Below are 11,957 nucleotides of genomic sequence, written 5' to 3' on the forward strand. Positions count from 1 at the left end.
TGGTATACAAGAAGGGATGTGTGGTATACAAGAAGGGATGTGTGGTATACAAGAAGGGATGTGTGGTATACAAGAAGGGTTTTGTACAAGAAGGGATGGATGGCATACAAGAAGGGATGTGTGGTATACAAGAAGGGATGGGTGGTATACGAGAAGGGATGGGTGGTATACAAGAAGGGAGGGGTGGGTATACAAGAAGTGAAGGGTGGTATACAAGAAGGGTGTATACAAGAAGGGAAGGGTGGTATACAAGAAGGTATGGGTGGTATACAAGAAGGGATGGGTGGTATACAAGTAGGGATGGGTGGTATACGAGAACGGATGGGTGGTGTACAAGAAGGGATGGGTGGTATACAAGAAGGGATGGATGGTATACAAGAAGGGTGGTGTACAAAAAGGGATGGATGGTATACAAGAAGGGATGTGTGGTATACAAGTCAGAAGGGATGTGTGGTATACAAGAAGGGTTTTGTACAAGAAGGGATGGATGGCATACAAGAAGGGATGTGTGGTATACAAGAAGGGGTAGGTGGTATACACGAAGGGATGTGTGGTATACAAGAAGGGATGGGTGGTGTACAAGAAGGGATGGATGGTATACAAGAAGGGATGGGTGGTGTACAAGAAGGGATGGGTGGTATACAAGAAGGGATGGATGGTATACAAGAAGGGTGGTGTACAAAAAGGGATGGATGGTATACAAGAAGGGATGTGTGGTATACAAGAAGGGATGTGTGGTATACAAGAAGGGATGTGTGGTATACAAGAAGGGTTTTGTACAAGAAGGGATGGATGGCATACAAGAAGGGATGTGTGGTATACAAGAAGGGATGGGTGGTATACGAGAAGGGATGGGTGGTATACAAGAAGGGAGGGGTGGGTATACAAGAAGGGAAGGGTGGTATACAAGAAGGGTGTATACAAGATGGGATGGGTGGTATACAAGAAGGGATGGGTGGTATACAAGAAGGGAGGGGTGGGTATACAAGAAGGGAATGGTGGTATACAAGAAGGTATGGGTTGTATACAAGAAGGGATGGGTGGTATACAAGTAGGGATGGGTGGTATACGAGAAGGGATGGGTGGTGTACAAGAAGGGATGGGTGGTATACAAGAAGGGATGGATGGTATACAAGAAGGGTGGTGTACAAAAAGGGATGGATGGTATACAAGAAGGGATGTGTGGTATACAAGAAGGGTTTTGTACAAGAAGGGATGGATGGCATACAAGAAGGGATTTGTGGTATACAAGAAGGGGTGGGTGGTATACACGAAGGGATGTGTGGTATACAGGAAGGGATGGGTGGTGTACAAGAAGGGATGGATGGTATACAAGAAGGGATGGGTGGTATACAAGAAGGGATAGGTGGTATACAAGAAGGGATGGGTGATATACAAGAAGGGATGGGTGGTATACACGAAGAGATGGGTGGTGTACAAGAAGGGATGGGTGTTATACAAGAAGGGATGGGTGGTATACAAGAAGGGATGGGTGGTATACGAGAAGGGATGGGTGGTGTACAAGAAGGGATGGGTGGTGTACAAGAAGGGATGGATGGTATACAAGAAGGGATGGGTGGTATACAAGAAGGGATGGGTGGTATACAAGAAGGGATGGGTGATATACAAGAAGGGATGGGTGGTATACACAAAAAGATGGGTGGTGTACAAGAAGGGATGGGTGTTAACAAGAAGGGATGGGTGGTATACAAGAAGGGATGGTTGGTATACAAGAAGGGATGGATGGTATACAAGAAGGGTGGTGTACAAAAAAGGGATGGATGGTATACAAAAAGGGATGTGTGGTATACAAGAAGGGATGTGTGGTATACAAGAAGGGTTTTGTACAAGAAGGGATGGATGGCATACAAGAAGGGATGTGTGGTATACAAGAAGGGGTGGGTGGTATACACGAAGGGATGTGTGGTATACAAGAAGGGATGGGTGGTGTACAAGAAGGGATGGATGGTATACGAGAAGGGATGGGTGGTATACAAGAAGGGAGGGATGGGTATACAAGAAGGGAAGGGTGGTATACAAGAAGGGTGGTAAACAAGAAGGGATGGGTGGTATACAAGAAGGGATGGGTGGTATACAAGAAGGGATGGGTGATATACAAGAAGGGATGGTTGGTTTACAAGAAGGGATGGGTGATATACAAGAAGGGATGGGTGGTATACAAAAAGGGATGGGTGGTATACAAGAAGGGATGGGTGGTGTACAAGAAGGTATGGGTGGTATACAAGAAGGGATGTGTGGTATACAAGAAGGGATGGGTGGTATACAAGAAGGGATGGGTGGTATACGAGAAGGGATGGGTGGTATACAAGAAGGGAGGGGTGGGTATAGAAGAAGAGAAGGGTGGTATACAAGAAGGGATGGGTGGTATACAAGAAGGGATGGATGGTATACAAGAAGGGTGGTGTACAAAAAGGGATGGATGGAATACAAGAAGGGATGTGTGGTATACAAGAAGGGTTTTGTACAAGAAGGGATGGATGGCATACAAGAAGGGATTTGTGGTATACAAGAAGGGGTGGGTGGTATACACGAAGGGATGTGTGGTATACAGGAAGGGATGGGTGGTGTACAAGAAGGGATGGATGGTATACAAGAAGGGATGGGTGGTATACAAGAAGGGATGGGTGGTATACAAGAAGGGATGGGTGATATACAAGAAGGGATGGGTGGTATACACGAAGAGATGGGTGGTGTACACGAAGGGAGGGGTGTTATACAAGAAGGGATGGGTGGTATACAAGAAGGGATGGGTGGTATACGAGAAGGGATGGGTGGTGTACAAGAAGGGATGGGTGGTGTACAAGAAGGGATGGATGGTATACAAGAAGGGATGGGTGGTATACAAAAAGGGATGGGTGGTATACAAGAAGGGATGGGTGATATACAAGAAGGGATGGGTGGTATACACGAAGGGATGGGTGGTGTACAAGAAGGGATGGGTGGTATACAAGAAGGGATGGATGGTATACAAGAAGGGTGGTGTACAAAAAGGGATGGATGGTATACAAGAAGGGATGTGTGGTATACAAGTCAGAAGGGATGTGTGGTATACAAGAAGGGTTTTGTACAAGAAGGGATGGATGGCATACAAGAAGGGATTTGTGGTATACAAGAAGGGGTGGGTGGTATACACGAAGGGATGTGTGGTATACAGGAAGGGATGGGTGGTGTACAAGAAGGGATGGATGGTATACAAGAAGGGATGGGTGGTATACAAGAAGGGATAGGTGGTATACAAGAAGGGATGGGTGATATACAAGAAGGGATGGGTGGTATACACGAAGAGATGGGTGGTGTACAAGAAGGGATGGGTGTTATACAAGAAGGGATGGGTGGTATACAAGAAGGGATGGGTGGTATACGAGAAGGGATGGGTGGTGTACAAGAAGGGATGGGTGGTGTACAAGAAGGGATGGATGGTATACAAGAAGGGATGGGTGGTATACAAGAAGGGATGGGTGGTATACAAGAAGGGATGGGTGATATACAAGAAGGGATGGGTGGTATACACGAAAAGATGGGTGGTGTACAAGAAGGGATGGGTGTTAACAAGAAGGGATGGGTGGTATACAAGAAGGGATGGTTGGTATACAAGAAGGGATGGATGGTATACAAGAAGGGTGGTGTACAAAAAAGGGATGGATGGTATACAAAAAGGGATGTGTGGTATACAAGAAGGGATGTGTGGTATACAAGAAGGGTTTTGTACAAGAAGGGATGGATGGCATACAAGAAGGGATGTGTGGTATACAAGAAGGGGTGGGTGGTATACACGAAGGGATGTGTGGTATACAAGAAGGGATGGGTGGTGTACAAGAAGGGATGGATGGTATACGAGAAGGGATGGGTGGTATACAAGAAGGGAGGGATGGGTATACAAGAAGGGAAGGGTGGTATACAAGAAGGGTGGTAAACAAGAAGGGATGGGTGGTATACAAGAAGGGATGGGTGGTATACAAGAAGGGATGGGTGATATACAAGAAGGGATGGTTGGTTTACAAGAAGGGATGGGTGATATACAAGAAGGGATGGGTGGTATACAAAAAGGGATGGGTGGTATACAAGAAGGGATGGGTGGTGTACAAGAAGGTATGGGTGGTATACAAGAAGGGATGTGTGGTATACAAGAAGGGATGGGTGGTATACAAGAAGGGATGGGTGGTATACGAGAAGGGATGGGTGGTATACAAGAAGGGAGGGGTGGGTATAGAAGAAGAGAAGGGTGGTATACAAGAAGGGATGGGTGGTATACAAGAAGGGATGGATGGTATACAAGAAGGGTGGTGTACAAAAAGGGATGGATGGAATACAAGAAGGGATGTGTGGTATACAAGAAGGGTTTTGTACAAGAAGGGATGGATGGCATACAAGAAGGGATTTGTGGTATACAAGAAGGGGTGGGTGGTATACACGAAGGGATGTGTGGTATACAGGAAGGGATGGGTGGTGTACAAGAAGGGATGGATGGTATACAAGAAGGGATGGGTGGTATACAAGAAGGGATGGGTGGTATACAAGAAGGGATGGGTGATATACAAGAAGGGATGGGTGGTATACACGAAGAGATGGGTGGTGTACACGAAGGGATGGGTGTTATACAAGAAGGGATGGGTGGTATACAAGAAGGGATGGGTGGTATACGAGAAGGGATGGGTGGTGTACAAGAAGGGATGGGTGGTGTACAAGAAGGGATGGATGGTATACAAGAAGGGATGGGTGGTATACAAAAAGGGATGGGTGGTATACAAGAAGGGATGGGTGATATACAAGAAGGGATGGGTGGTATACACGAAGGGATGGGTGGTGTACAAGAAGGGATGGGTGGTATACAAGAAGGGATGGATGGTATACAAGAAGGGTGGTGTACAAAAAGGGATGGATGGTATACAAGAAGGGATGTGTGGTATACAAGTCAGAAGGGATGTGTGGTATACAAGAAGGGTTTTGTACAAGAAGGGATGGATGGCATACAAGAAGGGATGTGTGGTATACAAGAAGGGGTGGGTGGTATACACGAAGGGATGTGTGGTATACAAGAAGGGATGGGTGGTGTACAAGAAGGGATGGATGGTATACAAGAAGGGATGGGTGGTGTACAAGAAGGGATGGGTGGTATACAAGAAGGGATGGATGGTATACAAGAAGGGTGGTGTACATAAAGGGCTGGATGGTATACAAGAAGGGATGTGTGGTATACAAGAAGGGATGTGTGGTATACAAGAAGGGATGTGTGGTATACAAGAAGGGATGGGTGGTATACAAGAAGGGATGGGTGGTATACAAGAAGGGATGGATGGTATACAAGAAGGGATGGGTGGTATACAAGAAGGGATGGGTGATATACAACAAGGTATGGGTGGTATACAAAAAGGGATGGGTGGTATACAAGAAGGTATGGGTGGTATACAAGAAGGGATGGATGGTATACAAGAAGGGATGGGTGGTATACAAGAAGGGATGGGTGATATACAACAAGGTATGGGTGGTATACAAAAAGGGATGGGTGGTATACAAGAAGGGATGGGTGGTATACAAGAAGGGATGGGTGGTATACAAGAAGGGATGGATGGTATACAAGAAGGGATGGATGGTATACAAGAAGGGATGGGTGGTATACAACAAGGTATGGGTGGTATACAAGAAGGGATGGGTGGTATACAAGAAGGGATGGGTGGTATACAAGAAGGAATGGGTGGTATACAACAAGGTATGGGTGGTATACAAGAAGGGATGGGTGGTATACAAGGAGGGATGGGTGGTATACAAGAAGGGATGGGTGGTATACAAGAAGGGATGGGTGGTATACAAGAAGGAATGGGTGGTGTACAAGAAGGGATGTGTGGTGTACAAGAAGGGAAGGGTGGTATACAAGAAGGGAAGGGTGGTATACAAGAAGGGAAGGGTGGTATACAAGAAGGGATGGGTGGTATACAAGAAGGGATGGGTGGTGTACAAGAAGGGATGGGTGGTATACAAGAAGGGATGTGTGGTGTACAAGAAGGGATGGGTGGTATACAAGAAGAGATGGGTGGTGTACAAGAAGGGATGGATGGCATACAAGAAGGGATGGGTGGTATACAAGAAGGGGTGGGTGGTATACAAGAAGGGATGGGAGGTATACAAAAAGGGATGTGTGGTGTACAAGAAGGAAAGGGTGGTATACAAGAAGGGAAGTGTGGTATACAAGGAGGGAAGGGTGGTATACAAGAAGGGAAGGGTGGTATACAAGAAGGGATGGGTGGTATACAAGAAGGGATGGGTGGTATACAAGAAGGGTGGTATACAAGAAGGAATGGATGGTGTACAAGAAGGGATGTGTGGTGTACAAGAAAAGAAGGGTGGTATACAAGAAGGGATGTGTTGTGTACAAGAAGGGAAGGGTGGTATACAAGAAGGGATGGGTGGTGTACAAGAAGGGATGGGTGGTATACAAGAAGGGATGTGTGGTGTACAAGAAGGGATGGGTGGTATACAAGAAGAGATGGGTGGTGTACAAGAAGGGATGGATGGCATACAAGAAGGGATGGGTGGTATACAAGAAGGGGTGGGTGGTATACAAGAAGGGATGGGTGGTATACAAGAAGGGATGTGTGGTGTACAAGAAGGGAAGGGTGGTATACAAGAAGGGAAGTGTGGTGTACAAGAAGGGAAGGGTGGTATACAAGAAGGGAAGGGTTGTATACAAAAAGGGATGTGTGGTGTACAAGAAGGGATGGGTGGTAAACATGAAGAGATGGGTGGTGAACAAGAAGGGATGGGTGGTATACAAGAAGAGATGGCTGGTATACAAGAAGGTATGGGTGGTTTACACGAAGGGATGGGTGGTATACAAGAAGGGATGGGTGGTATACAAGAAGGGATGGGTGGTGTACAAGAAGGTATGGGTGGTATACGAGAAGGGATGGGTGGTATACAAGAAGGGATGTGTGGTATACAAGAAGGGATGGGTGGTGTACAAGAAGGTATGGGTGATATACAAGAAGGGATTGGTGGTATACAAGAAGGGATGGGTGGTAAACAAGAAGAGATGGGTGGTGTACAAGAAGGGAAAGGTGGTATACAAGAAGGGATGTGTGGTTTACAAGAAGAGATGGGTGGTGTACAAGAATGGAAGTGTGGTGTACAAGAAGGAATGTGTGGTGTACAAGAAGGGATGGATGGTATACAAGAAGGGATGGGTGGTATACAAGAAGGGATGTGTGGTAAACAAGAAGGGATGGATGGTATACAAGAAGGGATGTGTGGTGTACAAGAAGGGATGGGTGGTATACAAGAAGGGATGTGTGGTGTACAAGAAAAGATGGGTGGTATACAAGAAGGGATGGATGGTATACTCGAAGGGATGGGTGGTATACAAGAAGGGATTGGTGGTATACAAGAAGGGATGGGTGGTATACACGAAGGGATGTGTGGTATACAAGAAGGGATGGGTGGTGTACAAGAAGGGATGGATGGTATACAAGAAGGGATGGGTGGTATACAAGAAGGGATGGGTGGTATACAAGAAGGGATGGGTGGTATACACGAAGGGATGGGTGGGTATACAAGAGGGTATGGGTGGTATACAAGAAGGGATGGGTGGTGTACAAGAAGGTATGGGTGGTATACAAGAAGGGATGTGTGGTATACAAGAAGGGATGGGTGGTATACAAGAAGGGATGGGTGGTATACGAGAAGGGATGGGTGGTATACAAGAAGGGAGGGGTGGGTATACAAGAAAGGAAGGGTGGTATACAAGAAGGCTGTATACAAGATGGGATGGGTGGTATACAAGAAGGGATGGGTGGTATACAAGAAGGGAGGGTTGGGTATACAAGAAGGGAAGGGTGGTATGCAAGAAGGTATGGGTGGTATACAAGAAGGGATAGGTGGTATACAAGTAGGGATGGGTGGTATACGAGAAGGGATGGGTGGTGTACAAGAAGGGATGGGTGGTATACAAGAAGGGATGGATGGTATACAAGAAGGGTGGTGTACAAAAAGGGATGGATGGTATACAAGAAGGGATGTGTGGTATACAAGAAGGGATGTGTGGTATACAAGAAGGGATGTGTGGTATACAAGTAGGGTTTTGTACAAGAAGGGATGGATGGCATACAAGAATGGATGTGTGGTATACAAGAAGGGATGGGTGGTATACGAGTAGGGATGGGTGGTATACAAGAAGGGAGGGGTGGGTATACAAGAAGGGAAGGGTGGTATACAAGAAGGTATGGGTGGTATACAAGAAGGGATGGGTGGTATACAAGAAGGGAGGGGTGGGTATACAAGAAGGGAAGGGTGGTATACAAGAAGGTATGGGTGGTATACAAGAAGGGATGGGTGGTATACAAGTAGGGATGGGTGGTATACGAGAAGGGATGGGTGGTGTACTAGAAGGGATGGGTGGTATACAAGAAGGGTGTATACAAGATGGGATGGGTGGTATACAAGAAGGGATGGGTGGTATACAAGAAGGGAGGGGTGGGTATACAAGAAGGGAAGGGTGGTATACAAGAAGGTATGGGTGGTATACAAGAAGGGATGGGTGGTATACAAGTAGGGATGGGTGGTATACGAGAAGGGATGGGTGGTGTACTAGAAGGGATGGGTGGTATACAAGAAGGGATGGATGGTATACAAGAAGGGTGGTGTACAAAAAGGGATGGATGGTATACAAGAAGGGATGTGTGGTATACAAGTCAGAAGGGATGTGTGGTATACAAGAAGGGTTTTGTACAAGAAGGGATGGATGGCATACAAGAAGGGATGTGTGGTATACAAGAAGGGGTGGGTGGTATACACGAAGGGATGTGTGGTATACAAGAAGGGATGGGTGGTGTACAAGAAGGGATGGATGGTATACAAGAAGGGATGGGTGGTGTACAAGAAGGGATGGGTGGTATACAAGAAGGGATAGATGGTATACAAGAAGGGTGGTGTACAAAAAGGGATGGATGGTATACAAGAAGGGATGTGTGGTATACAAGAAGGGATGTGTGGTATACAAGAAGGGATGTGTGGTATACAAGAAGGGTTTTGTACAAGAAGGGATGGATGGCATACAAGAAGGGATGTGTGGTATACAAGAAGGGATGGGTGGTATACGAGAAGGGATGGGTGGTATACAAGAAGGGAGGGGTGGGTATACAAGAAGGGAAGGGTGGTATACAAGAAGGGTGTATACAAGATGGGATGGGTGGTATACAAGAAGGGATGGGTGGTATACAAGAAGGGAGGGGTGGGTATACAAGAAGGGAAGGGTGGTATACAAGAAGGTGTGGGTGGTATACAAGAAGGGATGGGTGGTATACAAGTAGGGATGGGTGGTATACGAGAAGGGATGGGTGGTGTACAAGAAGGGATGGGTGGTATACAAGAAGGGATGGATGGTATACAAGAAGGGTGGTGTACAAAAAGGGATGGATGGAATACAAGAAGGGATGTGTGGTATACAAGAAGGGTTTTGTACAAGAAGGGATGGATGGCATACAAGAAGGGATTTGTGGTATACAAGAAGGGGTGGGTGGTATACACGAAGGGATGTGTGGTATACAGGAAGGGATGGGTGGTGTACAAGAAGGGATGGATGGTATACAAGAAGGGATGGGTGGTATACAAGAAGGGATGGGTGGTATACAAGAAGGGATGGGTGATATACAAGAAGGGATGGGTGGTATACACGAAGAGATGGGTGGTGTACAAGAAGGGATGGGTGTTATACAAGAAGGGATGGGTGGTATACAAGAAGGGATTGGTGGTATACGAGAAGGGATGGGTGGTGTACAAGAAGGGATGGGTGGTGTACAAGAAGGGATGGATGGTATACAAGAAGGGATGGGTGGTATACAAGAAGGGATGGGTGGTATACAAGAAGGGATGGGTGATATACAAGAAGGGATGGGTGGTATACACGAAGGGATGGGTGGTGTACAAGAAGGGATGGGTGGTATACAAGAAGGGATGGATGGTATACAAGAAGGGTGGTGTACAAAAAGGGATGGATGGTATACAAGAAGGGATGTGTGGTATACAAGTCAGAAGGGATGTGTGGTATACAAGAAGGGTTTTGTACAAGAAGGGATGGATGGCATACAAGAAGGGATGTGTGGTATACAAGAAGGGGTGGGTGGTATACACGAAGGGATGTGTGGTATACAAGAAGGGATGGGTGGTGTACAAGAAGGGATGGATGGTATACAAAAAGGGATGGGTGGTGTACAAGAAGGGATGGGTGGTATACAAGAAGGGATGGATGGTATACAAGAAGGGTGGTGTACAAAAAGGGATGGATGGTATACAAGAAGGGATGTGTGGTATACAAGAAGGGATGTGTGGTATACAAGAAGGGATGTGTGGTATACAAGAAGGGTTTTGTACAAGAAGGGATGGATGGCATACAAGAAGGGATGTGTGGTATACAAGAAGGGATGGGTGGTATACGAGAAGGGATGGGTGGTATACAAGAAGGGAGGGGTGGGTATACAAGAAGGGAAGGGTGGTATACAAGAAGGGTGTATACAAGATGGGATGGGTGGTATACAAGAAGGGATGGGTGGTATACAAGAAGGGATGGGTGGTATACGAGAAGGGATGGGTGGTAAACTAGAAGGGAGGGGTGGGTATACAAGAAGGGAAGGGTGGTATACAAAAGGGTGGTAAACAAGAAGGGATGGGTGGTATACAAGAAGGGATGGGTGGTATACGAGAAGGGATGGTTGGTATACAAGAAGGGAGGGGTGGGTATACAAGAAGGGAAGGGTGGTATACAAGAAGGGTGTATACAAGATGGGATGGGTGGTATACAAGAAGGGATGGGTGGTATACAAGAAGGGAGGGGTGGGTATACAAGAAGGGAAGGGTGGTATACAAGAAGGTATGGGTGGTATACAAGAAGGGATTGGTGGTATACAAGTAGGGATGGGTGGTATACGAGAAGGGATGGGTGGTGTACAAGAAGGGATGGGTGGCATACAAGAAGGGATGGATGGTATACAAGAAGGGTGGTGTACAAAAAGGGATGGATGGTATACAAGAAGGGATGTGTGGTATACAAGAAGGGTTTTGTACAAGAAGGGATGGATGGCATACAAGAAGGGATTTGTGGTATACAAGAAGGGGTGGGTGGTATACACGAAGGGATGTGTGGTATACAGGAAGGGATGGGTGGTGTACAAGAAGGGATGGATGGTATACAAGAAGGGATGGGTGGTATACAAGAAGGGATGGGTGGTATACAAGAAGGGATGGGTGATATACAAGAAGGGATGGGTGGTATACACGAAGAGATGGGTGGTGTACAAGAAGGGATGGGTGTTATACAAGAAGGGTCGGGTGGTATACAAGAAGGGATGGGTGGTATACGAGAAGGGATGGGTGGTGTACAAGAAGGGATGGGTGGTGTACAAGAAGGGATGGATGGTATATAAAAAAGGGATGGGTGGTATACAAGAAGGGATGGGTGGTATACAAGAAGGGATGGGTGATATACAAGAAGGGATGGGTGGTATACACGAAGGGATGGGTGGTGTACAAGAAGGGATGGGTGGTATACAAGAAGGGATGGATGGTATACAAGAAGGGTGGTGTACAAAAAGGGATGGATGGTATACAAGAAGGGATGTGTGGTATACAAGTCAGAAGGGATGTGTGGTATACAAGAAGGGTTTTGTACAAGAAGGGATGGATGGCATACAAGAAGGGATGTGTGGTATACAAGAAGGGATGGTTGGTATACGAGAAGGGATGGGTGGTATACAAGAAGGGAGGGGTGGGTATACAAGAAGGGAAGGGTGGTATACAAGAAGGGTGTATACAAGATGGGATGGGTGGTATACAAGAAGGGATGGGTGGTATACAAGAAGGGAGGGGTGGGTATACAAGAAGGGAAGGGTGGTATACAAGAAGGTATGGGTGGTATACAAGAAGGGATGGGTGGTATACAAGTAGGGATGGGT

The sequence above is a fragment of the Nematostella vectensis genome, chromosome 15 (assembly GCF_932526225.1).
Source record: "Nematostella vectensis chromosome 15, jaNemVect1.1, whole genome shotgun sequence".
In the NCBI taxonomy this organism is placed as follows: domain Eukaryota; kingdom Metazoa; phylum Cnidaria; class Anthozoa; order Actiniaria; family Edwardsiidae; genus Nematostella; species Nematostella vectensis.